Below are 27377 nucleotides of genomic sequence, written 5' to 3' on the forward strand. Positions count from 1 at the left end.
TCCTTGGCTTACAATAGTTCATTTAGTTATGAACTAAAGGTTCAAGGTTACAACAGCACTGAAAAAAGTGACTTATGACCATTTTTCATACTTATGACCAGTTCAGCATCCCCATCATTATGGGATCAAAATTTTGGTCCTTGGCAAATGGCTTATATTTATGATGGTTGCAGGACCCCGGAGTCATGTGATTCCATTTTGCAACCTTCTGACAAGCCAAGTCAGAATGGGGAAGCCAGATTCACTTAATGACTGTTGTACCGAACTAACAACTGTGGCAATTCCCTTAACAAGTGTGGCAAGAAAAGTTGTAGGCAAAACTTGTTCCACAAATGTTTCACTCCGCGACAGAAATGTTGGGCTCAGTGTTGGGTGGCTGGAACTCAAAGACTACCTGTGCCACACAAACACAGGCACACACTGTAATCTGATTAAAATTTTGTAGGGCTTTTTTGGACAAAACAAAATTATTTCAAGGGCAGGTGAGATTTATGCCTTATCCACTCAGCCATTCCTTGGTTCGATTGTTTATTATGTCAGGCAAGTCCCTTTCTGTTTTTCTCAAGGACATGTTTGAATTCTGAGCTGCTAACTGATCAGCCTGGGCTGAATCCTTAAAATGAATCCTTTGAGCTTTCTTTCTGTGCCAACTGAGGAAGCTCAAACTGCCCAAGGAGCTGCTGATCCAGTTCTACAGAGGAATTATTGAGTCTGTCCTCTGCACCTCTATAACTGTTTGGTTTGGTTCTGCATCCCAACATGAAAGACACAGACTCCAGACAGTAATTAGGACTGCAGAAAAAACAATTACTACCAACCTGCCTTCCATAGAGTACCTGTATACTGCACGAGTCAAAAAGAGGACTGTGAAAATATTTACACCCCCCTGACATCCTGGACATAAACTGTTCCAACTCCTTCCCTCAAAATGACGCTATAGAGCACTGCACCCCAGAACAACTAGACACAAGGACAGTTTTTCCCCGAATGCCATCACTCTGCTAAACGAATAATTCCCTCAACACTGTTCAACTATTTACAAAGCGTACACTACTATTACTGTTAATCTTCTCATCACTCCTTATCACCCATCCCCTCCCACTTGTGACTGTATGACTGTAACTTTGTCGCTTGTATCCTTACAATCCTGTTTCGTAGTATGATTTGATTGATTATTGTACCCTATGACTATTATTAAGTGTTGTACCTTATGATTCTTGACTCTTGACAAATGTATCTTTTCTTTTATATACACTGAGAGCATTTGCACCAAGACAAATTCCTTGTGTGTCCAATCACACTTGGCCAATAAAGAATTCTATTCTATTCTATTCATATAATTCATGGGGAAATGATAAACGTGACAGAGATCCATTAAATAAACAAAGTGGTACCAGTTACATTACTGGTAATCCCTTACATCTTAGGAGGTATAGGATGTCTCTCCGGCCTTAGCAGGGGGTTGGACTAGAATAGAATAGAATAGAATAGAATAGAATAGAATAGAATAGAATAGAATAGAATAGAATAGAATAGAATAGAATAGAATAGAATTCTTTATTGGCCAAGTGTGATTGGACACACAAGGAATTTGTCTTGGTGTAAATACATACATAAAGAAAAGGTACTTTCATTAAGAATCAAGAATCATAACGTACATGATAGTCATAGGGTACAATCAACAATCAAATCATACTAGGAAACAGTCAAGTGGGAGGGGATGGGTGATAAGGAGTGATGAGAAGATTAACAGCAATAGTAGATTACTCTTTGTAAATAGTTGAACAGTGTTGAGGGAATTATTTGTTTAGCAGAATGATGGCTTTCGGGGAAAAACTCCTTGTGTCTAGTTGTTCTGGTGTGCAGTGCTCTATAGCATCGTTTTGAGGGAAGGAGTTGAAACAGTTTATGTCCAGGATGTGGGGGGTCTGTAGTTATTTTCACAGCCTTCTTTTTGACTTGTGCAGTAGACAGGTCCTCCATGGAAGGCAGGTGGGTAGCAATTGATTTTTCTGCAGTCCTAATAATCCTCTGAAATCTGTGTCTGTCCTGTTGGGTTGCAGAGCCAAACCAGACAGTGATAGAGATGCAGATGACAGACTCAATAATTCCTCTGTAGAACTGGATCAGCAGCTCCTTGGGCAGTTTGAGCTTTCTGAGAACATTTTTTGTTGTGCTTTTTTGATGACGTTTTTGATGTTAGGTCTCCAAGTTTCCTTCCAACTCTGTTATTCTGTTATTCTGAAATCTTATCATTTGAGTTTTCAGCATGACCACAAAGGCTTGGTACTTGGATCAATAATAACTGCTTTGTTGTTTTCAAAATAGGAGCAAAGTCTGTCTAAAGAACATCACAAATAAAATCCAGCCAGTGAACTCCTCAGCCATTATAAATACATTTTGCCCTGGAAGATATTTCCTGCCTCTACAACAATCATGCCTATTGGGGTTTTTATACATTTATTTTTATGTTGTCCCCATATGCCTGTTCATACATTTAGTGCTGTGTTGATTGCAAAATGACTAAGCACCTTGCTTGCTCTCTGGCACCCACCGAGAGACACACATTCTTCTCTCCCATGAATTAAAATTTCTGGAAATTCAGGAATGTAAGCAGCTTCTGCCACCTACTGGAGAGAGGGAGAGAGAGAGAGGGAAGGAGGGAGACAGAGAGAGAGAAAGAGAGAAAGAGAGGGAGAGGGAGGGGAGAGAGAGAGAACAAGAGAGAAAGAGAGAGAGGGAGAGGGGGGAGAGAAAGAGAGAGAGAGAGAGAGAAGGAGAAAGAGAATGAGAAGGAGAAAGAGAGAGAGAAGGAGAGGGAGAAAGAGAAAAAGAAAGACAGACAGAGAAAGAGAAAGCAAAGAGAGAGAGAGAATGAAAGAGAGACAGAGAGAGAGAGAGAAAGAGAGAGGGAGCTAGAGAGAGAGAGAGAGAGAGAGAGAACAAGAGAGAAAGAGAGAGAGGGAGAGGGGGAGGGAGAGGGAGGGGAGAGAAAGAGAGAGAAGGAGAAAGAGAGAGAGAAGGAGAGGGAGAAAGAGAAAAAGAAATACAGACAGAGAAAGAGAAAGCAAGAGAGAGAGAAAGAGAGAGAGAATGAAAGAGAGACAGAGAGAGAGAGAGAGAGAAAGCAAGAGAGAGAGAAAGAGAGAGAGGAAGAGAGAGAAAGAGAGACACACAGAGAAGGGAAAGTGAAAGAGAGAGGAGGGAGAGAAAGAGAGAGAGAAGGAGGGAGCAGGAGAGAGAGAGAAAGAGAACAAGAGAGAGGGAGAGAGAGGGAGAAAGAAAAATAAAGAGAGGGAGGGAGAGAAAGAGAAAGAGAGACAGAGATAGAGAAAGAGAGAGAGAGAGAAAATGAGAGAGGGAGAAAGAGAAAGAGAGGGGAAAGAGAGAGAGGGAGAAGGAGAAAGAAGGACAGAAACACAGAGAGGGAGAGAACGAGAGAGGGGAAGAGAGAGAGAGAGAGAAAAGAGACAGAGAGACAGAGAGAGAGAAAAAGAGAGTGAGGGAGAGAAAGAGAGGGGGGAAGAGAGAGAGAAACTCCAGGAAAGGAGAGAAAAAAAGTCCAGCGTTCTTCAAAGGCTTGTCTTCCAAATGAAAATTAAATTACATGAAAATCCTCAGTAAATATCGGCTTGTTAAATCTTGACATCAGTTTTGAAGGAACTCAATTAGAATGCCTACCCCTGCCTCAAAAACAGTGTAATTAAACTTAACCCGAAGGTGATATGATAACGAAGCCAGCTCTTTCCTCCAAACAAATATAATATCTTTTAGCTAATTATGTTGTCTTCATTTGTGGGTTTTATAAATTCAAATGTCCTGTGCAAATAGTATCCCCCGACTGTCTGTTGCTTTCTCATCTATTATTTCTTCTCCTTCTCCTTCTCCTTCTCCTTCTCCTTCTCCTTCTCCTCCTCTCCTTCTCCTCCTCCTCCTCCTCTCCTTCTCCTTCTTCTTCTTCTTCTTCTTCTTCTTCTTCTCTTCTCTCTTCTTCTCTCTCTTCTTCTTCTTCTCTCTCTCCACACACACACACACACCTCCTCCAAACACACACCATCCGGTGCTTTAAAAAGATTTTAGGGATGGGGAGTACAATACTTTGGCTTGGCTAAAGCATTCTTATGGGTGGGGGAGGTTTGATTTCACCAGCTTTTACTACACAGCTTGACGTCAAATTGTTGTTTGGACAGAAGGATGAACTGCAGGACAGGAGAGAAAAACTCAATCTTTCTTTGTGTTTGTGTTATGCCCACACCTCCCTCCATGCCCCACCTCTCTTCTTTCCTTCCTTCTTTTCTTTCTTCTTTCCCTCCTTCCTTCCTCCTTTCCTCCCTCCCTTCTTTCTTTCTTTCTTTCTTTCTTCCTTAATTCCTTCCTCTTTTTATCTTCTTCCTTCCTTCTTCCATCTTTCTTCCTTCCTTCCTTTCTTCCTTATTTTCTCCCTCCCTTCCTCCCTCTCTTCTTTCTTTCTTTCTTTCTTTCTTTCTTTCTTTCTTTCTTTCTTTCTTTCTTTCTTTCTTTCTTTCTTTCTTTCTTTCTTCTTCCTTCCTTCCATCGTTCCTCCTTCCTTCCATCGTTCCTCCTTCCTTCCTTCTTTGCCTTCCTTTCTTCCTTCCTTCTTCCTCCCTCCCTCCCTCCCTCCCTCCCTCCCTCCCCTCCCTTCCTCCCTCCTTCCTTTCTTTCTTTCTTTCTTTCTTTCTTTCTTTCTTTCTTTCTTTCTTTCTTTCTTTCTTTCTTTCTTTCTTTCTTTCTTTCTTTCTTCTTCCTTCCCTCCATCGTTCCTCCTTCCTCCTTCCTTCCTTCTTGCTTCCTTCTTCCTTCTTCTCCTCCCTTCCCTTCCCTTCCTCCTCCTCCCTCCCTCCCTCCCTCCCTCCCTCCCTCCCTCCTTCTTTCTTTCTTTCTTTCTTTCTTTCTTTCCCTGTGTGCCATATCTCCTGATGCACACATATCTTTGGGTTTCTTTATATCTTGCATGTTAACTGATACTAGACTGACAATCAAGAAGTCAATGATACCCCAGTCAAAGAACTACTGATTCAAACAAGTTTACAGTAAACAACAGCCTGATCAAGGATCCACCAAGGACACTGTCACCAATACCAACATTTGTATATAAACAGAGATCAAACCCCACTCTCTTCTACCATTGATGATGTTACCTAGTTGGGTCATGAAACGTCTTTAAGAAAGCCACCAAGTTCAGAGAGCACCAAGGATCCCACAATTCAATCCTGAGCTACAAATATTCTCCTCTATAAATAGTGCACTCTACCCAGGCACAAATCCTGAGCATTGGGTCATTATGTGAATAGCAAAGTACACCGGTTTCTATTACAAGAACAATAACAGAAGGGACCTTGGAGGTCTTGTAGTCCCACCCCCTGCTCGAGGAAAAAAATCTATACCATTTCAGACAAAATATTGTCCAGTCTTTTCTTAATGATCCAACCCCTCATGGAAATAATTCTAGGTGTTTTTAGCAGATCTTCAGAGACTATAGAAACCATCATTCAGGGTTTGTTTGCCACATCATGAGTGCCAAACGCCCATGGATCCCTGGTGGATCCCAATGCTGTAAAACAAGTGAGACAATCATAAAAAAAACCCAATAAAAGCTGAGATTTCTACATTTTTAGCTGGACATCTGGACAATCTAGAATCGCTTCAGAACTCAGTTTGATTTCATTAACCATCACATTCCTGTTTCATGACCTTTTGCAATAAACTTCCAAGGATATTTTCCCTACTTTCTGTAAAGGTTTTTTTTTTTTTTTAATAAAAAAGCTTACAAAAACAAAATGCATGCAGCTATAAAACCTGCTTCAGGACAGCCCTGAATGATCCAACTAGAGTTGTGTGAATTGTTGCGTAAGGCTTATGCTGAATTTGAAGTGACACTGATCAATTCCCTCCAGATTTTATTTCACTGTCAGTTTCAATCATGGAATCCTCCAGAATATGGTGCTTGCATCATGCTTCTCATCTCTATTAAAACAATACGAATAACATGTCAAGGACTTACATTGGGACTACAGTTTTCCCTCACTCGTTGCATTGTTCTCCCAACCTGAACGAAAAACAAAATTCGGAGAAAGGGAGAAAAAGACACAGAATGGGCTAGAAGGGAGTGGCAAATTTCTGAGAAATAAAAGCACATTCTAATCTTTTACAATTGAAGGAAGGAATGGAAGGCTAGCTGAGAACATTTTGATTTCCAGGTTGATCTAAGAAGGATACAGGCAGTTCTCGACCTACAATCACAATGAAGCCCACAGTTTATGTCACTGAGTGGGATGTTTGTTTAGTGACTTTTTGCATCGTTTTATGACCTTTCGTGCCACACTTGCTAAGTGACTCATTGCTGTTATTAAGTTAAATCGAAGTAAGATGGGTGGCCTATACTTTTTTATAAACAAACAAACAAATATTTGATGTTTATTTTTACTAGGTATTTCTTAGGTCTTGTTTCTTTTGTTTTTCTTCTTTTTCTGTTAATATAAATATTTAAAGCAGGGAGGAAGAAGGAAGGAAGGAAGGAAGGAAGGAAGGAAGGAAGGAAGGAAGGAAGGAAGGAAGGAAGGGAGAGAGGGAGGGAGGGAGGAGGACAGGGAGAGAGGGAAGAAGGAAGAAAGAAAGACAGGAAGGAAGGAAGACAGGGAGGGAGGAAATAAGGAAGGAAGAAAAAGGAGGACAGGGAGAGAGGGAAGAAGGAAGGGAGGGAGGAGGACAGGGAGGGAAGAAGCAATGAAGGGAGGGAGGGAGGAAGCAAAGAAGGAAGGAAGGAGGATAGGGAGGGAGGAAATAAGGAAGGAAGGAAGGGAAGGAGGGAGGGAGGGAGGGAGAGTCTGTTCCAGATTTGAATCTATTGAACCAAGTGACCCATTGCTTTTTAAACTTTGAAAACTGCAAACATTTGCCTGCAATTTCACCTTCTTGCACCCTGGTACTCTTAATTTATCCAAAACCAGATACGCATTCATAATCAAAATGCCTTTGGCCACGTCTCGTTCTTGCCTTGGCCGGTTGCATCTGCCCCTTCCGAAAAAGCAGACCTTTTGGAAGAAAGGTTAGCACTGTCCTTGCCACAGGAACAGGAAGGAGTGGCTGGCAGGATGAGCAGGTGGGTGCTGGCTTTGCTCTGCCAGGCCACTAGCCCCGGAGAGAACTCCCAGAATGCAGCTCTGGGAGGAAAAAAAAAGAAAGAAAATAGAAACAGCAGCCCAAGAGGATCCTTCTCTTTCATTGCCAATCCCCTTTAATGACAGCTGCTATTACTCTGTAAATCTCCTACTAATAAAAAGGAAGAAAATCAATCAAAACAACGGAGCATCCTTCCCAAAGGAGGATGAACCATCCCATAATAGAAATGGTTGATTAGAAGCTAGCACATTACACACCTACATCAACTGCCGCGGTTGGATCCAACGGAGCTGGAGGAAATTTGCTGCTTAATTGAACACTCGATAGCCTGCTAAGAAAAAAACAACAACATAAAAGGGGTTGGGTAGAAGATACACAAAGAATACACAAACCTTCCCTGAAGATTTGTGCCTACCATCGTGCCTACCATCCCTGTCCTATTGTTTCTTTATTTTTCTTATATGTATCCATTTCATGTATTCGTTTATACTTATACCTATTATCTTGTAAGCGATTGACAAATCAAATAAATAAATAAAAAATAAACAAAAAGATTGTGCCAATCTTTAATGTGTGTTCCTTCTGCCATTATACTGATCACCTTTCTATTTTTTCCTATTTTCCCCTCTCCTGTCCAAAATATTGCACACCTGTGAGCTACAGGACTGTTCCATGACTTATTTTAACGTTAATAAGAGAGCTGGTTTGGTCTAGATGTTATGATACCAGGCTAGAAACCAGGTAATTGTGAGTTCTAGTCCCGCCTTAAGTAAGAAAGCCAGCTGGGTGACTTAGGGCTGCTCTCTCTCTCTCTCTCTCTCTCTCTCTCTCTCTCTCTCTCTCTCTCTCTCTCTCACTCACTCACTCACCAGCCCCACATCACAGGGTTGTTGTTATGTGGAAAATAGGGGGAGGGTGGAATATTAGATATGTTCTGCACCTTGAGTTTTTTGTTTGTAAAAAAAATAGAGGAAGCAGAAGGAAAGAAAGAAAAGAAAGAAAGGAAGGAAGGAAGGAAGGAAGGAAGGAAGGAAGGAAGGAAGGAAGGAAGGAAGGAAGGAAGGAAGGAAGGAAGGAAGGAAGAAGGGAGGGAGGGAGAGAGGGAGGGAAGATGGAAGGAAGGACAGAAGAAAGATAAGAAAGAAGGAAAGAAAGAAAGAAGGAAGGAAGGAAGGAGGAAGAAAGAAAGAGAAGGAAGGGAAGGAAGAAGAAAGAAAGTTAAGGAAAGAAAGAAAGAAAGAAAGAAAGAAAGAAAGAAAGAAAGAAAGAAAGAAAGAAAGAAAGAAAGAAAGAAAGGAGGGAGGGTGGAAGGAAGGAAGAAAGAAGAAGAAAGGAAGGATGGAGAAAGAAAGATAAGGAAGGAAGGAAAGAAAAAAGAAAGAAAGGAGGTTGGGTGGAAGGAAGGAAGAAAAAATAAAGGAAGGAAGTATGGAAAAAGAAAAATAACAAAGGAAGGAAGGAAGAAAGAAAGAACGAATTTCTATTGAGTCCTGAAACAATTTTTCTCTGTCCATTGGTTTCTGTCCCTTTCTTTCTATCACATATGCACACAAAAGACACCAACACAATAAGATAGCTTTCTTATTGTGTACTTACAAAAATGGTAACAGTCACTTTTTTAATGACTAGTCATATGCACACATATGTACACAGACACACACACATGTTCCATGGCTGAAAAACCACTTCCGCTGGTGGCTAAATCCCCACCTTGTACGCAGAAGCAGGGGTGGGATTCTACCAGATAGAATCTATTTGCTAGAACCGGTTGTTAACATTCTAAGCAGTTTGGAGAACCGGTTGTTAGAAGGAATTACTGGCCTAATCCTGTAAGGAAGGAAACATTCTGGTGTTGCTTACAGAAACCGCCTCTCTGTTAACCCTTACTACATTCTTGGCAGGACTAGACTTCCTGTCTCAGGAACCTCTCTGGAGTGTTTTTCCCTCCTTTGCTGGTACTTTGCTTGTGTGGAGTGACCATTCAAAGTTACAATGGCACTGAAAAAAGTGACTTATGACTTTTTTTCACACTTATGACTGTTGCAGCATCCCCACAGTCATGAGAGGCCAGGCGAAGAGATGGTGCCTCGATGTGAGTGATATTGAGTTGGCCACGCCCAACCAGTCACATGACCACCAAGCCACACCCACCAACTAAGCCACACCCACAGAACCAGTTGTTAAAAAAATTGAATCCCACCCCTGCGCAGAAGGCCTCTTGTCAAAAAGAATTAAATATTGAGCTGATATCTTATAAAGATATTAAGCAGGCTGATGTACTAGTTCTGTATGCCAATGGCATAAAACCCTCTTGCTTCCGTAAACGGATGACCCTTTTGTCATAATGATATCTTGCTACGGTTAGGATAATGAAAAGTACAACCCAGTCTTTCTGCAATGAACTGGGAGTGCATCCAGAAGGGAGTCTTTTTTTAAAATATATAATTCAGAATAGAGTTGAAAGGGGCCTTGGAGGTCTTCTAGTCCAACCCCCATAGACCTCTCTTGCATAGGTAGTAAAAAAAAGGGTGCATCACAGCTAACCTGTTTTAAAAACATCTGCAAACACCTCTAAAACCATAATAAAAACAACACTCCCTCAAGTCAACCAATTGCTCCTTTTTCTTGGCAACCAAAGCTCTTGTCTGAGGGAGATGAGTGGAAATAAGATAATTAATTAATTAATTAATTAATTAATGAGTGAGTGAGTGAGTGAATGAATGTGCAAGTGAGTGAATGAATGAGTGGATGAACAAATGAATGAATGAGTGAGTGAGTGAATGAACAAATGAACAAATGAATGAATGAACAAATGAATAAGTGAATGAATGAATGAGTGAATGAGTGAGTGAATGAATGAGTGAGTGAGTGAGTGAATGAACAAATGAACAAATGAATGAATGAACAAATGAATAAATGAATGAATGAATGAGTGAATGAGTGAGTGAATGAATGAGTGAGTGAGTGAATGAACAAATGAATGAATGAACAAATGAATAAGTGAATGAATGAATGAGTGAATGAGTGAGTGAATGAGTGAGTGAATGAGTGAGTGAGTGAGTGAGTGAATGAACAAATGAACAAATGAATGAATGAACAAATGAATAAGTGAATGAATGAATGAGTGAATGAGTGAGTGAATGAATGAGTGAGTGAGTGAATGAACAAATGAACAAATGAATGAATGAACAAATGAATAAGTGAATGAATGAATGAGTGAATGAGTGAGTGAATGAGTGAGTGAGTGAGTGAGTGAATGCAGCATGGTTTGTGTTGGTTTTTATTTATAATCTATATTTACTTTGGGTTTGGACTGAATTTCTTCCCTTTAAAAACTGTTCTTGGGAGAGTTTTTTCTCCAGCTGATGATAACTGGACATTGGGGGCCAAGTTGGAGGTATTAAAGGGACTTTACCTACTTTTGTGACTTTGTTGCTTTTGTGCCACACCCCTTTGGGTCACCACAGAGAGCAGCTGAGCCATCATGGATGATGTTCACCACCGTCTTTCAAATTCGAAATTCTGACCTCAGGTCTTAAGCACATCCTCAAGTTACAACAGTTCATTTAGTGACCGTTGAAAGTTACAAATAAGTCACTGGAAAAAAAGTTGCTTAGGACCATTTTTCACACAGCATCCCCGTGGTCATATGATCAAAATTCAGAGGCCTGGCAACTGGTTCACACGTATGACATTTGCAGTGTCCTGGGGGTCATGTGATCCCCTTCCGACAAGCCAAGATTCACAAGCCAGATTCACCTAACAACCTGGTTACTAACTAGTTGCTCACTTAATAACTGTGGCAAGAAAGGTCATAAAATGGGGCCAAACTCACTTCACTGATGTCTCACTGAACAACAGAACTTTGAATGTCTCACTGAACAACAGAACACTCAACAGAACTTTGGGGACTCAATTGTAATTGTTACATTTATCCTGTGATTGATTGGCGACAAGTTCTTCATAATAGTCTTCGTATCTTCTGGATCGTCACTGCTTGCCCTGTATTAATTTGCAGTTATTTGCAGGTTATCTAGAGCTGCAGTGGTGCAGTGGTCAGAGTGCAGTACTGCAGGCTACTTCTGCCGACTGCTGGCTGCCTGCAATTTGGCAGTTCAAATCCCACCAGGCTCAAGGTTGACTCAGCCTTCCATCCTTCTGAGGTGGGTAAAATGAGGACCCATGTTGTTGGGGGCAAGATGCTGACTCTGTAAAACTGCTTAGAAAGGGTTGTTAAAGCACTATAAAGCGGTATATAAGTCTAAGTGCTATAAATGGTATGATTGGATAACTGTTCTGTATTCTGTACTTCTGTACAGATGCAGATAGATAACCTCAACAAAACATTCATACAAAGTCTTTATTATTGGTTCATCAGGTATCTTCATAACTCACATTTGTGACAAAGTTCTTCTTAATGCCCAATCCTTTGCATATCTGTCTTGTAGGTAAAAAGATGGTTATCTCCTTATCCCTTCCCTCCCATCTCGTAGCAGTAGTTACCACGAGTCCATGAGTTCAGGCAAGAGTGAAGAAGACCTCCCCCGACCCACCAAAGGTCAATTTAGTGACCAATCTGGATTACAGATGTGACCACATGACATGGACTACATTTCCCAGGATACCTCAACTACATTTACCATGAGACATTCCCTTAAGGGGACAGCTCACAATTCCTAACTAACTATCCCAAATCCCATTAACTCTAAACTGTCTGGACAGCACAATAACAAACAGAAATAAGAAATAAGATAGGAAATTAACCTGTAAAAGACCTCAAGAAAACAAATGATAAATATGTAGAATATATAAGAATATAAGTTTAATAATTATGGATAAAGTTATTAATTAATGTTAGAGAAATGTAAATGTAATGTGTTAAGACACATAAGATAAGAACTTGTATAGATATCAAAAATGCTGTTGGAATCATGATGTTTTGAGTTGTAATAATGGAAACTTAATAAAATATATTTAAACAACAAGTCTAAGTGCTATTGCTATCTTAACTGCGTCTTCCTTGGTTAATGGTGACATTCAGGGCTGGGCTGCTGGGGATTAAGATTCTCTGCAGTTTTGAGAACCCCCAAATCCCACTCCTGGCTGGCCCCGCCCACCTCATCCCGCCCCTCCCAGGAGCCCCCACACAGGCCGTTTTGGATGCAGGTAAGTTCAGGGTATGCATGGAGGTTCAGGGAGGATTAAAAATGGGTCTCTCAGAAGTTTGGGAAGGTTGGAAATGGGCCTGTTTCCAGCATACAGAGAGCCTCTGGAGCCGTTTTTGCCTTCCCAGTGGCTCAAGGAAAGCCTCTGGAGTCCAGGGAGGGCAAATCCCCTCTGCCATAGGTGCAGGAGGCCAACTAGGCCACGCCCACTGTTCCGGACTAGCAGGCTTGAAAGCCTGCAAAGCGGATTGGTCCGCTAACAGCGGGTCGTGATTGGTTGCTCCGGACTGATCCGATTGGCTGGTAAACGGGCTGCCGCGATTGGGCAAACCAAGCGCGGCAAGCTCAAACCTCTGTCATTGGCCGTATAGCCAATGCTAGGGCATTTCGCTCAGATCGGAAGTCACTAATAAAGAGCTGTAGTTACTTTCTGAGTCTGTCTCCGTTCTTGGACCCATCCTTCCAGACACAACACCCACCGTGGCCATACCCACCCAGCAACAACTTTTGCTAAGATTTTTGAAGCCCTGGTGACATTCCTTTACCCGAAGTGTGCTTTTCTATTTTCCAGCAGTAGAAACATTATTTAACAGGAGGGTGGGGGGAAGAGAAGACAAAATAAAAGACTCCGTAAAGGCTGCAATTTCAGACAGAAAGATGGATGTGAAACGGAGCCTTCGCTCTTGAGAAAGCAATAAACAAGACTTGGGTTTCAAATGTAAAAGGACACCAACGAGATTAAATGTGAATAACTAAGTGTCTCTCATGAGAAATTACCATGAACTGGTAATCCCAGAAATGGATTGAAGCGTTTGTCCCAGTAGCAAAACATCCTGCTTTACAATTTGGAGGATTTATTCAGATAAATCTGTTTGGTGTTTTTTGCAGGGACATTGGAACATCATCTTGTAAACACCTAGCATGAAAACAGAATGGGAGTTTTAAAAAAGAGAAAGGGAAGATTATTCTCATCAAAAATTTGCAGAGGGAAGTCATGGTAGCCCCTGTTATTCTTCAGCCCTGAAGATGCTCGGCTTTTACTATTCCCTCCTGTCCAAGGAGTAATTTCTTGGAATGTAAACATTCATCCCACGAGTTTGCCTCTTTCTTCTTCCCTCCAATGCTTCTCCCTTTCTTTTTCTTTTCTTAAGCTTCCTCTCTAGCTGGGGAGTTTGCAACTCATTTATTCTGTTCTCTGTGTGAAAGGTGGAAGAAGAGAAGTCTGTAAAGTTAAACTATCGCAGAGTTTACTCCTTTGAGCAGTCTGGGACAGTGAACTGCAGAGAGAAACTCTCACCTTCTCCCTCGCAGGTCATATATTTCCAGGTAGCAGGGAAACGAGCTGGATTTCAGACAGACCATTTCTTATGACTTTCTTCTTCTTTCTTTTTCTTTCTTGGTTCCTTTTTGCAACCTTGAAACTACCTTGGTAGCAGCAGGATGTCTTCCCTGAAATTTTCTGTCTTCAGAAATGCCATAAAACCTGGTTGGGTTTTAGATGCCACCATAGGGAGCAACCTTAATTCTTTCCCAGAAAAGTGACTTGCTTGTGTAGGTAGTGTTAGGGATACAACACCCTAGCAGAACGTGCAACGGCAGTCAAGCAGACAGAGAGTGTGTGTAAGATAAAGCGTTGTTGTAGCTTTACAATCAGTAAGACAGATACACTGTGCAATTAAATAGTTTTTTATTCCAGCAAGAGTTATAGCATAGTCAAAACAGTCCATATGTCATACACTAAGTTCAGACAGTTCGAGGGTTATTCAGTTTGCAAAGTCCAGTGTAGAAAATAGGTCGTTTAACTCACAAACAATCAGTCCAATGATGTATCTCTTTTGCAGTCAGAGATATGAAGCAAAATCAAACCTTCTTTTCTTCTCTCAGCAAACGCACACAGTAATCACCATTAATCCTTCTCTGTCAGCATTCCAGTAAAAGCCGGCGAACAGTGAGCTCTCTTGCTCCCTCTTATGGCGATTTACAACCGCACCCAAATACTTGGCTTACAGTTTAAAGTGACACACACATTTAAACTAACTAACATATATTATATTTAGCCAAACTAAGTTAGGTAACAAATGTTATCCCTAACAGGTACTGTGGACTATAATATAGTCCCTTGCATGCTGGCCCTGTTAGCTTAGAGACTCAGTTCACCATAGAGCCAAATTATATGATGGAGCACAGAACATCTGTGCTAAAGAGCTACTGTAGAACATCTGTAGCAATAGCAATAGCACTTAGACTTATTTACCACTTTACAATGTTTTACAGCCCTCTCTAAGTGGTTTTCTAGCAGATGTTTCACTACCAAAGTAGGTAGCATCAGCTCAGAGAATGCCAAAGTTCAGTCCTGGGCTACAAATATTCCCTTCAATCAGCTGGTGCAAGTATTGGGAGGATCTCCCAAAGTCACACTTTCTATCATTTAATCAGCCGTTTAGACACTTTTAACTCTTCATGACACCATGGTTGACATGATTCAACACAATAGCAATGGCCCTTAGACTTATATACCATTTCACAGTGCTTGACAGTTCTCTCTAAGAGGTTTACAGAGTGTTGTGGTTCGCCAGCAGCAGGTGAGGACAGCTGAGGTCTCGGAGAGCGAAGACTCAGATGAGGGGCCTGCGTGGGATGCAGGGATGGGTCCAGGACCATCAGGGAGTGGAGTGCTGCCTTCGGAGATTGTGGAGGCTGGCAGCAGTGATGAAGAGGCCCCTGAGGAGCCTGTGCCCAGTGTGCATGTGTGCAGGGCTGGTCGAAGGAACAGAACAGCTGCAGCAGCACGGGCGACTCAGGAGTAAGGCTGCAAAGTAATGGCCCCTCCCTCAAGAGATAAAAGCCAGCTGAGAAACCGGAGTTCTTTGCAGGAAGCAAAGAAGTTTTTGCACTCAAGCCTTGTGAACGTTCGGAGTATCTTGGTTGGTGTTTGGAGACTCTTTGTGTTTGAAATATTTCTTAGTAACTTAATCAAGTGTTCTTGGCAGCCTTGCACAACCTTGGCAAGGCTCGTTCTTATCAGAGACCATTAGTTTGAAACAGCCTTTTAACCGGGAAGGAACGGAATTCATAAAGAATCATTAAAAGGTTTTGCTGTTACCTCTGTTTTGTCTTTGTTTCCTTGGAACAAGGTCTGGGTCAGAACACAGAGTCAGCCTCTTGCCCCCAACAATCTGGGTCCTCATTTTGCCCACCTCGGAAGGACAGAAGGCTGAGTCAATCTTGAGCCTGTTGGGATTTGAACTGCCAAATTGCAGGCAACCAGCAGGCAGTAGAAGTAGCCTGCAGTACTGCACTCTAACCATTGCACCACCGAAGCTCATTAGCTCCTTCTTCTGTAAGAAGAAAGAACTATGAAGCAACTCAAGATAACCATGGTCAGTCAAGGCAAGTCGCCTTCAATTCTTTTGGGTAATTGACCTTCTCTGCGGGAATGAATAGGACTGGCAGTATAAGACATATATATGAAACCCTACATGAGGACTCAAGGTTGAAGAAATTGGACCATACTGGCATGATTGTATTTCAAAGGCCATACCCTCAAATCTTGCCACAGAAATATTGTAATTAGTTTCAATGTCCTTCATGAGGGAACCCTCGGTGGTCTCTGAGCTTGGTTATTTTCTGGTGGACATTTCATTATCGAAAATAGATAACGTCATCCATGCTAGGACAGATGATGTTACCTAGTAAGGTAACGAAATGTCTGTCAGAAATCAATCAAACTCAGACAGCACCAAGGACCCCTCATTTCAACCCTGAGCTACAATTATTTCCGTAATGCTGAATAAGACAACGGCCCTTAATTAAGCCACCACTTTGTCTCCTCCAAACTGCATGAGATGAACTTTTTCTAGATGCTATTGCAGAGAGAGAGAGATGCAGTAGGAATTGCCAGAAACTTTACATCATCCGTAGCATATAGTTGGTCTCAGGTTATCAAATATATTCTCAAATATAGTGATCCTAACCCCTCCCTAAAATTAGAAAGTCTCCTTTCTCCTTTAAAAGACTTTGGAAATGAGGATATAAAAACAAAATCTGAGATAGTCATTCTCATCTATTTTTTAATCTCCAAGCTACATTCAGTTTATTTAATCCCACTTTAGATCCACAACAGTGCCCACAAAACTCGCAAAATTGGTGTTGCTGTCTCTTCGGTCCTCCGTGCCCTTCTCTCGCCTCAAAAAGTCACTGCTCATTTAATACCATTTCCAGCTCTCTTGTTCTTTACAGCAATAATGGAAAACTTACCTTACTAAGAGGAATGTGGTATTGGAAAACAATTATTAGATAACTTTTTCCTCATACATCAGTCGTTATGTTCAGATTAACATTAACCGCCTCTTAAAATATGTATGAATCAAGTTGTTCCAATCCTCTAATACTATTTTTTTTTTAAAAAAAATGTTCCAGGGATCGAAACAAAAATTGACCATAATTTGTAGCTATGGAACAGCTTGCCCTCAGAAGTTGTGGGAGCATCATCACTTGAGACTTTCAAGAAGAGATTGGACTGCCATTTGTCAGAAATAGTGTAGGGTCTCCCGCTTGGGTAGAGGGCTGGACTAGATGACCTACAAGGTCCCTTCCAACTCTGATTATCTGTTATTTGTAGCTATTCATTCATATTCACAGCAACCAATAAGAATTTTCAGTCTCATTTGTACCGTGTTGAAATGTCCCATTGGGTTTGCCTGGAAATATTACTCACAATCCATTACAATTTAGCCCAGGGAAACATTTCCTAAGTGTCAATGGCAGCATCCATATTTTAAGACCAACAAATATACACAAAAGATGATAACGAACAGTGCCAAATGTTTGTTCTCTCTAACAAAAGCCCTTCTTTGTTAGAAATCAGGGGTACATCTCGCTGCCTTTTTATGCCCACAGAAGCTAAATCACTGAAAAGAATCAAGATTATTTATGCCATTGCACTGTCTTCAGAAGCTGAGCTGGAAGGCTTTAAAGAAAATCCTCAGATTTGGTCAATTGCCTAATAAGGTCCTTTCCTACTACAACAGTACCTGGTGGATTGGCCAAATATCTGCTTGTCTGTCTAGACCTGGAAGTCCTCTAGGACCTTAAGCTGTCTTATTCTCCACAATCTTTTGCGACTCTCCCCATGTAGACTTTGGAGCAGGGGGTGTTTAACGACTTCATTGAGGGCTGCATCAGGGTTGTGTTTAACCTCAGGGGAGGTGGGAGGCAGGAGGGGTGGCCAGCTCAACATCACTTATGTTGGGGACCTGTGGTAGCCAAGTGCAGGACTACCCTCAGACCCTCACTCACTCTCATCTTCTCATCCCTCCTTATCACTCATCCCCTCCCACTTGGGACTATATGACTGTAACTTTGTCGCTTGTATCCTTACGATCTATACTGACTGTTTCCTAGCATGATTCGATTGCTTATTGTACCCTATGACTATCATTAAGTGTTGTACCTGATGATTCTTGACTCTTGATGAATGTATCCTTTCTTTTATGTACACTGAGAGTATTTGCACCGAGACAAATTCCTTGTGTGTCCAATCACACTTGGCCAATAAAGAATTCTATTCTATTCTATTCTATTCTATTCTATTCTATTCTATTCTATTCTATTCTATTCTATTCTATTCTATTCTATTCTATTCTATTCTTCCTTCCTTCTTTTTCCTTCCCTTTCTCTTTCCTTCCCCTTTTTTCCTTCTTTTCCCTTCCTTGCTCTCTTCCCATCTTCCCTTCTTTTACTTTGACTTTCCTCTTTCCCTTTCTCTTTTCCTGTCCCTTCTTGCAGGCTCAAATGCAAAAGGAGAAACATTTCTCCTGTTAGTTTCTTTTGCTAGCCTTCTGCCAGTGAAATCGGAGCTGGGGGCGGGCACATGTGGCCCTCCTGAGCTCATTTTCACTGGCAGAGGCTCTGGGCCCCATTTTCATCTGTGACAGCCCCCTGCAGCCCTCCGCCAATGAAAACAAATTTGGGGTGGCACACGTGCCCCCTCCAAGCTCGTTTTCACTGGCAGAGGTCCTCTGGGCCAGTCCTTTGCTATTTCCAGGGTGGCCCCGCAGGCCAGATCTAAGCATCCTGTAGATCAGATCTGTCCCGCGGGCCTTGAGTTTGGAAAGCCTGATTTGGACGACCGATCCCATATTCTGTACAGGTGTTCCTGTACACATGCCAGCCACTTGGTTGTGCCATTCAATGTATGCGGTTCCTACTTGCATCTGATAACCTGCTACTACCGTGTTTCTCCAACAATACGGCCTCCACCAATAGGAAGACCCAGCATGTTTTCTAGGCATAAAATCAAATTAAGCCCCTCCCCCCAAATTTAGGCCTAGTTTAAAACATGCAAAATAGGGGGAAGGGTGGGGGGACTTGCCATTTGGAGTGCCGTTGGAGCTGCTGCCACCGTTTGAGCTGCCTCTGCCATTTGGAGCTGCCTCTGCCGTTTGGAGCCGCCGCCGCCTTTGAGTGCCGCACTGCCGCTGTTTGGAGCACCACCGCCACTCCAAACACGGCGGCAGCTCCAAACGTGGCAGCGGCACTCCAAACAGCGGCGGCGGCTCCAAACGGCAGAGGCAGCTCCAACACGAAGCGGAGCCGCCGCCGCTTGAGCTGTTCTGCCGTTTGGAGTGCCGCCATCACGTTAGAGCTGCCGCTTGCGTGTTTGGAGCTGCTGCCGTGTTTGGAGTGGCGGTGGTGCTCCAAACAGCTGCAGTGCTCAAACGCAGAAGCGGCAGCTTCAAACGGCGGCGGCGGCTCCAAACGGCAGAGGCAGCTCCAAACGGCAGAGGCAGCCTCCAAACGGCGGCAGCAGCTCCAACGGCACTCCAAACGGCAGCGGAATGGGCAGAAGGGAAAGCAACAGCGCAGGTGCCAAAGGTCTTGGGTCTGCAGCAAAGGTGTTTGGTGGGAGTAGGAGCTCTCTGCGCTTCGCCATGATCGCCCGTTAGGAGTGGCTGGTGGCGAGGCTGCCCGCGGGGTGCTAGATGAGGATGAAAGGGGAAAATTAAGTTACCCCGAAAAGACGGCCTAGCCGGTTTTTCAGGGCTCAAAAAAAATAAGGCCCGGCCTTATTATGTGAGAAACACGGTATGTGTTGGATTGTCTCTGATTGTCTCTGCCTAGCCTTCACCTTAATGTGGTAGACCCCGGCTGCATGGATCTTGTGCTTAGTGCTTGTTTTTGTGCTGTTATGGTCAGTGTCAACTCATAAATCATTCCTATGCCTGTTTCCCGAGCTGCCGTAAGAAGAAGGGGGGAAAAGCCTGAGGGAGCAGCGCAGCAGATGAAGGCCAGAAGCACATTCCATGCTTATCTTGTGGAGATTGTAGCCTAGGCTACCGGATCTTCTGCCCTCAAAAATCCTTCTTTGGAGAATGTGATTGATGATGACACCCAGCCCTGAACATGTTTCGTTGGAGAATCTGATTTATGACACACCCAGGGGGTGGAGGGGAAACAGGGTCATAGGTGATAGTATATTATGTGTCTCAGAGTTGGTTTCATATGGGTTAATGCCATGAGGTTGTTCCTAATAAATCTTTTGGATTCTTTTGAAGCTTGGCTGGAGCTCATGATTTAATTAGGGCAATCATCGGAACCCTGACAGTCAGTAGTGCTATCTTTTAGTCCAGCCCCTACCAGCCAATGGTAGGATTTACCAATGTCTGCTACTTCAGCTATCTGTCTATGGTGTCTATGGAAGTTCTCAGTCATCCAGGTCATGGCTGTCCCAAAGGTGTTTTTTCAAGAGGCAAATAGACTTTATTGGTTTTTCCCTTGAAGATGTTTTGCTTCTCAACCAAGTTGAACCGAAGAAGCTTCTTGGATGAGAAGTGAAATGTCTTCAAGGAAAAACAAAGGAAATCCAGTTGCCTCTTGAAAAAGCACCTGTGGAGCAACTATGCAGAATCTTGTCTTGATATGGCACTTCCTCTGTTGAGCTTCCTCCACATCTGCTACTATCTCAGATGTTCTCTCAGCGGATCATCTCTGGTTGCCATTTTGTCATGAATAGAATAGAGCTGGAAGGGACCTTGGAGGTCTTCTAGTCCAGCCCCCTGCTCAAGCAGGACAACCTATATTATTTCAGATAAGTGACTGTCTAGTCTCTTCTTAAAAACCTCCAGTGATGGAGCAACCACAATTTCTGGTGGCAAGGTGTTCCACTGACTAATTGCCTGATGTACTCCTGGATACATCTATGCAGAACTCCCCAGATATGATGCTGAATCATCTTAAAGAATCCTTCCTGAGGATCTTAAAGAGGAGAACTTTACATTTCCAAAATTCCTGTAAAGTCCCTATTATTATCGAGGCTTTGAAAAGAGTGCAAACAAGAGCAACAAAGATTAAGGGACTGGAGGATAAAGCATATGAAGAATGGTTGCAGGAATTGGGTATGTCTAGTTTCATGAAAAGAAGGACTAGGGGTGACATGATAGCATTTTTCCAATATTTGAGGGGCTGCCACAAAGAGAAGGGGGGTCAAGATATTTTCCAAAGCACCAGAAGGCAAGATAAGAAACCATGGATGGAAACTAGCCAAGGAAAGAAGCATCCTAGAACTAAGAAGAATTTTCCTAACATAACAATTAATCAGTGGAACAACTTGCCTCCAGAAGTTGTAGTGCTCAATCACTGGAGGTTTTGAAGAAGAGATTGGACAACCATTTGTCTGGGATTGTATAGGGTTTCCTGCCTGAGCAAGGGGTTGGACTAGAAGACCTCCAAGATCCCTTCCAACTCTGATGTTCTGTATGGCTGGCATCTGTGCTAATTAGGCTTTGCTGTTTGTCATGCAAACTACACCAACTAGGGAAATTATCATCTCTCTGAAGACTAGTGTGCCCCTCCCTTCCAAGTGATTTAACATGTTTGGCCAAATATTTAGTAGCTGGGAATTGGAGGCACTGACAAATACAAAAAAAAAAAAATCTGCATTATCCCCAGTCTGATATATTTTTTTCATTAAAAAAAACACCTCACCTGCAAATCTTTGAAGAGTTTCTGGGGATGTCAGCCTATCCACCTTTTAAAAGTCATGTTTATATAAGCCAAGATTTTTTTTTCCCCTCCCAGTCATGTTAGATGTTTGAATTCTTAAATCATGTAAATGAGGACAATTGGACAGGGTTTTCGTTTTATCAGGAGAACCGACTGATGAAATTTCTCTTGCTCAAACAGTTTCTCTTAAAAAAGAAAAAGAAAGAACAAAAAAAATATATAAGTTTTTGAGTCCTGTGTTTTCAAGAGCCGTCATATCTCTCAGCATTTTATCTTTAATAAAATGCCCACTCTTTTCCACCCACCTAATCTCTGTTCCTAAGATAAATTCTCCATTCCTCTAATCATTCTAGATGCCATTCACTTTGCTTTGGTTTTAATTCAGCTCTCTGGAACATAGCTTTCCCCAAAGCATATTTATACTCGCTTTGATTTATTATGTTCCTCAAATACTTTGTGAAATAACCATCACTCCTCCTCCTTGCCAGAGTTAAAGCTGTTTCAACTTCCACCCCATTGAAAGTGGCTAATTCTTTATATAGATACAGATTAACAGAGTTGGAAAGGACCTAGTAGGTCATCTAGTCCAACCCCCCTGCCAAACAGGAGACCATACACCATATCTGACAGATGGAGTCCAGTGTCTTCTTGAAAGCCTCCAGTGATGAAACTCCCACAACTTCTGAAGGCAACTTCTGTTCCATGGGTTGATTGTTCTCACTGTCAGAAAATTTCTCCTTATTTCTAGGTTGAATTTCTATTTGATCAGTTCCCATCCATTATTCCTTGTCTGGCCTTCAGATGCTTTGGAAAATAGCTTGACCCCCTTCCTCCTCTCTGTGGCAGCCCCTCAAATATTGGATCACTGCTATCCTGTCTCCCCTGGTCCTTCTCTTCACTAGACTAAACACATGCCCAGTTCCTGCAATTGTTCTCCATATGTTTTAGCCTCCAGTCCCCTAATCCTGTTGGTTGCTCTTCTCTGCATTTTTTCTAAAGTCTCAATATATTTTTAATAGTCTGGTGACCAAAACTGGATGCAGTATTCCAAGTGTGGTTTTACTAAGGCTTTAAAGGGTGGTGTCAGAACCACCTTTGATCTTGATTGTATCCCTCTGTTAATGCAGTTTAGGATTTCATTGACTTTGCTGGCTGCCACCCCACACTGCTGACTCATATTTAAAGTGGTTGTCCACTAAGACTCTAACATTCCTGGATGTTTTTAAGAAAATATTGGACAGGCAATGCGTGAATTGGTAGATGGTCTCCAGCTTGAGCATAGGATTGGACTAGAAGACCTCCAAGGTCCTTTCTGAATCTATTATCCCATTATTCTGCCCAGTGATGGATTGTGTGCCTTCCCAGCTCAGACACTAAGGTTAAATAAGCACTTTTGGCCAACATCTTGGAAAATATATATAGTTAAATCTTTGGAAAGAGGTTTGTAGAATAGAATAGAATAGAATGGAATGGAATGGAATGGAATGGAATGGAATGGAATGGAATGGAACGGAACGGAACGGAACGGAACGGAATGGAATGGAATGGAACGGAACGGAACAGAACAGATCAGAACATAATAGAAAGTAGAGTAGAGTAGCGTAGCGTAGCGTAGCATAGCATAGCATAGCATAGCATAGCATAGCATAGCATAGCATAGCATAGAATAGAATAGAACAGAAAGGAATGGAATGGAATGGAATGGAACAGAACGGAACGGAATGGGGAACGGAACAGAACAGAACAGAACAGAACAGAACAGAATAGAAAGTAGCGTGGCGTAGCGTAGCGTGAGCGTAGCGTAGCGTAGCATAGCATAGCATAGCATAGAATAGAATAGAATAGAATAGAATAGAATAGAATAGAATAGAATAGAATAGAATAGAATAGAACAGAAAGGAATGGAATGGAATGGAACAGAACGGAACAGATGGAACGGAACAGAACAGAACAGAACAGAACAGAACAGAACAGAACAGAATAGAAAGTAGAGTAGTAGGGTAGAGTAGGGTAGAGTAGAGTAGAGTAGCGTAGAATAGAATAGAATAGAATAGAATAGAATAGAATAGAATAGAATAGAATAGAATAGCAGAGTTGGAAGGGACCTTGGAGGTCTTCTAGTCCAACCCCCTGCCTAGGCAGGAAACCCTACAACACTTCAGACAAATGTTTATCCAATCTCTTCTTAAAATCTTCCAGTGTTGGAGCATTCACAACTTCTGGAGTCAAGTTGTTCCACAATTGGTTCTAACTGTCAGGAAATTTCTCCTTAGTTCTAGGTTGCTTCTCTCCTTGATGAGTTTCCATCCATTGATTCTTGTCCTGCCCTCAGGTGCTTTGGAGAATAGCTTGACTCCCTCTTCTTTGGGGCAGCCCCTGAGATATCGGAACATTGCCATCATGATATCCCTAGTCCTTCTTTTCATCAAACCAGACATAGCCAGTTCCTCCCACCATTCTTCATATGTTTCATCCTCCAGTCCCCTCATCATCTTGGTTACTCTTCTCTGCACTCTCTCTATATTCATATAGCTTTAAAAATACAAAATCAAAATTGCAGTTATAAGCATTATTTTTCTATGTGCCAATGTCACATGCTACTGATTCTAACCACAAGATTTATGTTATTGTGTCATGTCATGTCTTGTCTGCAGTACTGATTCTGTCTGTCTGTCTGTCATCGCAGGAGACAGATGGGGAAGCTGATAGAATTTCTCTAGTTATGAATTCCTTTCTGTTCCTGAAAGATAAATCTAGTTCTAAAACCCCCGCTCTATGAATCATAATATTCTTTCCATGAAGATACTCACTTGAGAATCCCAACACCACATTACAGCTCATTATTTGAATCCTGCATGCAATTTCATGCACGCCATGACTCCATCTCACACCAATGGCGCTTCTATGGAAATTATATATTGTTGTAAACAAATATTGGCTGAGAAAGCTTTTTCAAGCCATTGTTAAAATAATGGGCAGAATGAATTATATTGCAAAGGAAATAAATGTTAATTTGCTAACTTATGTGTTACATTCAAACCGTGAATGGAGTCATAATTGTTCATATTTTAATAAAGTCTTATGTTCTGTTGGCTTAAAGCATTTTAAATCTATTCAAACACAAGGTAATTGTGATGGTAAATTGTTCCCCTTCAAAGTAACTCGTATTACTAAATTTAAAATATAGATGGGATCATAGGTGAGATAGAAGATGTGAAACATAGGTAAACAATGGCCAAAAACATTTTCTAGCCTAAATATTTCTGAATTCTCATTTCATATTTCTTCATTCTTCACCATTCTCATATTATTATTACCCTTTTGGGGCAGCTAGTCTCAAATAATTAGGAATCTAATGTGGAATATTTTTACATTGTCATGATATAAAAAAAAGGAGACTCTAGAAAGAGTTCAGAGAAGAGCAACAAAGATGATTAAGGGACTGGAGGCTAATACACATAAAGAACAGTTGCAGAAATTGGATTTGTCTCGTCCAGTAAAAAGAAGGACTAGGGGTGATATGATAGCAGTGTTCCAATGTCTAAGGTGCCGCCCCAAAGAAGACAGGGTCAAGCTATTCTCCAAAGCACCCAAAGACAAGACAAGAAGCAATGATGGAAACTCATCAAGGAGAGAAGCAACATAGAACTAAGGAGAAATTTCCTGACAGTGAGAACAATTAATCAGTGAGATAGTTTGCCTCCATATATTGTGGGTGCTCCAAAATTGGACATTTTAAAGAAGGGATTGGACATCTATTTGTTTGTCTGAAATGGTATAGAGTTTTCTGCTTGAACAGGATTTGGTCTAGAAGACCTTCAAAAGTACTTTCGAACTCTGTTATTCTGTTAAATTTACAGTCCAAATTCTCTCTCTCTCTCTCTCTCTCTCTCTCTCTCTCTCTCTCTCTCTCTCTCCTCATTAGCTCTGTCTTTCTCTCTCTCTCTCTCTCTCATTCTCTTTCTCTCTCTCTCTCTCTCATTAGCTCTGTCTTCTCTCTCTCTTCTCTCTCTCTTCTCTTCTCTCTCTCTCTCTCTCTCCTCATTATCTATCTATCTATCTATCTCTCTATCTATCTCTCTCTCTCTCATGCTCTCTTATTCTCTAGATCTCTCCTATCTATCTATCTATCTATCCATCCATCCATCATCTATCCATCCATCTATCATCTATCTCATCCATCCATCTATCTATCTATCTATCTATCTATCTATCTATCTATCTATCTATCCATCCATCCATCCATCCATCTATCTATCTATCATCTATCATCTCAGAAGACAAACCCAAACTGCAAACTTTGAAATGAGAAAGGTAAGTTTGGGCATAAGCCATTCCAGAATTTCATATGGATCTTCCTTCCTTCTCTTCTCTTCTCTTCTCTTCTCTTCTCTTCTCTTCTCTTCTCTTCTCTTCTCTTCTCTTCTCTTCTCTTCTCTCTCCCTCCTTCTCCCTCTCTCTCTGCCAGCTCCTCCGATCTCCTTGCAGGAAAATGCCTGTTTTGCTACATATTATTCTGTACAGGTATTTGGCTGATTAATTCCTCCTGCCTGTTCATGAACCTGCCAGTAATTTCCAGGATTTACTGTAGCTTCCAGGAATAATTGTGCTAGAAAAGGTATTTATTTCAATATCCCTTGGATATTGGATATACTCTGCCTGGATCCATCTAATCTCATTCTGTTTGGGGGTAAGAAGATTCTTATTTGTTGATTTGTTTCTCTTTCACGCAACCTTCCAAGGCAGGGTTGCATAAAGGAAGTACTTTGCAAAGTGTGTTCTTGACATACTTTGAGTATAGCTATTTTTCCCCGTGTCTCTTTCAAAAGTTGCCTCAACTTTGCTGCAAAGGTGCAATTATACAATATACATGAGCTGTGGTGGCACAGTGCTTAGAATGCAGCACTGCAGGCTATTCTGCAGACTGATGGCTGCCAGAAGTTCAGCAGTTCAATCCGCACTGGCTCAAGGTTGACTCAGCTTTCAATGGTTGGTAAAATGAGGACCCAGATTGTTGGGGGCAAGAAGCTGACTCTGTAAACTGCTTAGAGGGGGCTGGAAAGCATTGTGAAGCAGTATATAACTGCTGTTCTATTCTATTCTATTCTATTCTATTCTATTCTATTCTATTCTATTCTATTGCCATGGTGACATAGTGGTTAGAATACAGTATTGTAGGCTGGCTCTGCCCACTGCCAGGAGTTTGATACAGACTGGCTCAAGGTTAACTCAGCCTTCCACCCTTCTAAAGTCAGTAAAATGAGGACCCAGATTGTTGGGGGCAATAGGCTAACTCTGTAAACTGCTTAGAGAGGGCTGCAAAGCACTGTGAAGTGGTATATAAGTCTAAGTCCTATTGCAATTTATCCCTGTTGAAAATTTTTAATGATTGGTGATTAGTCAGCACATGTTCAGCGTATTCATAGAAGATTAAAGATGAGAGAAGACAATGCCCTAACTCTCGACATTCAGTCACCACCCTGCTTGAAGGAGAAAATGAATTATAGTAGCCCAAATGCAACTATTGCCCTATACCAGAAAGACTCTGCTGTCTCTTTGGACATAAATAGCAATAGCACTTAGACTTATACACCACTTCATAGTGCCTTGTAGCACTCTCTATGCACGCTTCCCCCATTTTACTGACCTCAGAAGGATGGAAGGCTGAGTCAGCCTGTGGGTTGTGTGCCCTTTCCTGGACCAACAATCCTTACTCATGATCACTCATGCCCTCGTCACTTCCCGTCTTGAATATTGCAATGTACTCTACATGGGGCTACCCTTGAAGAACATCTGGAAGCTCCAGTTGGTGCAAAATGCATCAGCCCACATGGTTTTGTGGAGACCTCGGTGTGCACATGTATCACCTCTCCTGCGGGAGCTGCATTGGCTGTCAATTTGCTTCCAGGTGCAATTCAAGGTGTGCTGGTTGTCCCCTTTAAAGCCCTTCATGGCTTGGGACCAGGTTATCTGAAGGACTGTCTCTTGACCGTCACATCTACCCGACCCATCAAAATGGGAAAGCAAGGAATGTTGTGGATCCCATCCCTGAAGGAGATATAGCTGGTG

The sequence above is a fragment of the Notechis scutatus genome, chromosome 5 (assembly GCF_049901735.1).
Source record: "Notechis scutatus isolate UNSWTSFEM ecotype Mainland chromosome 5, rNotScu1.2, whole genome shotgun sequence".
In the NCBI taxonomy this organism is placed as follows: Eukaryota; Metazoa; Chordata; class Lepidosauria; order Squamata; family Elapidae; genus Notechis; species Notechis scutatus.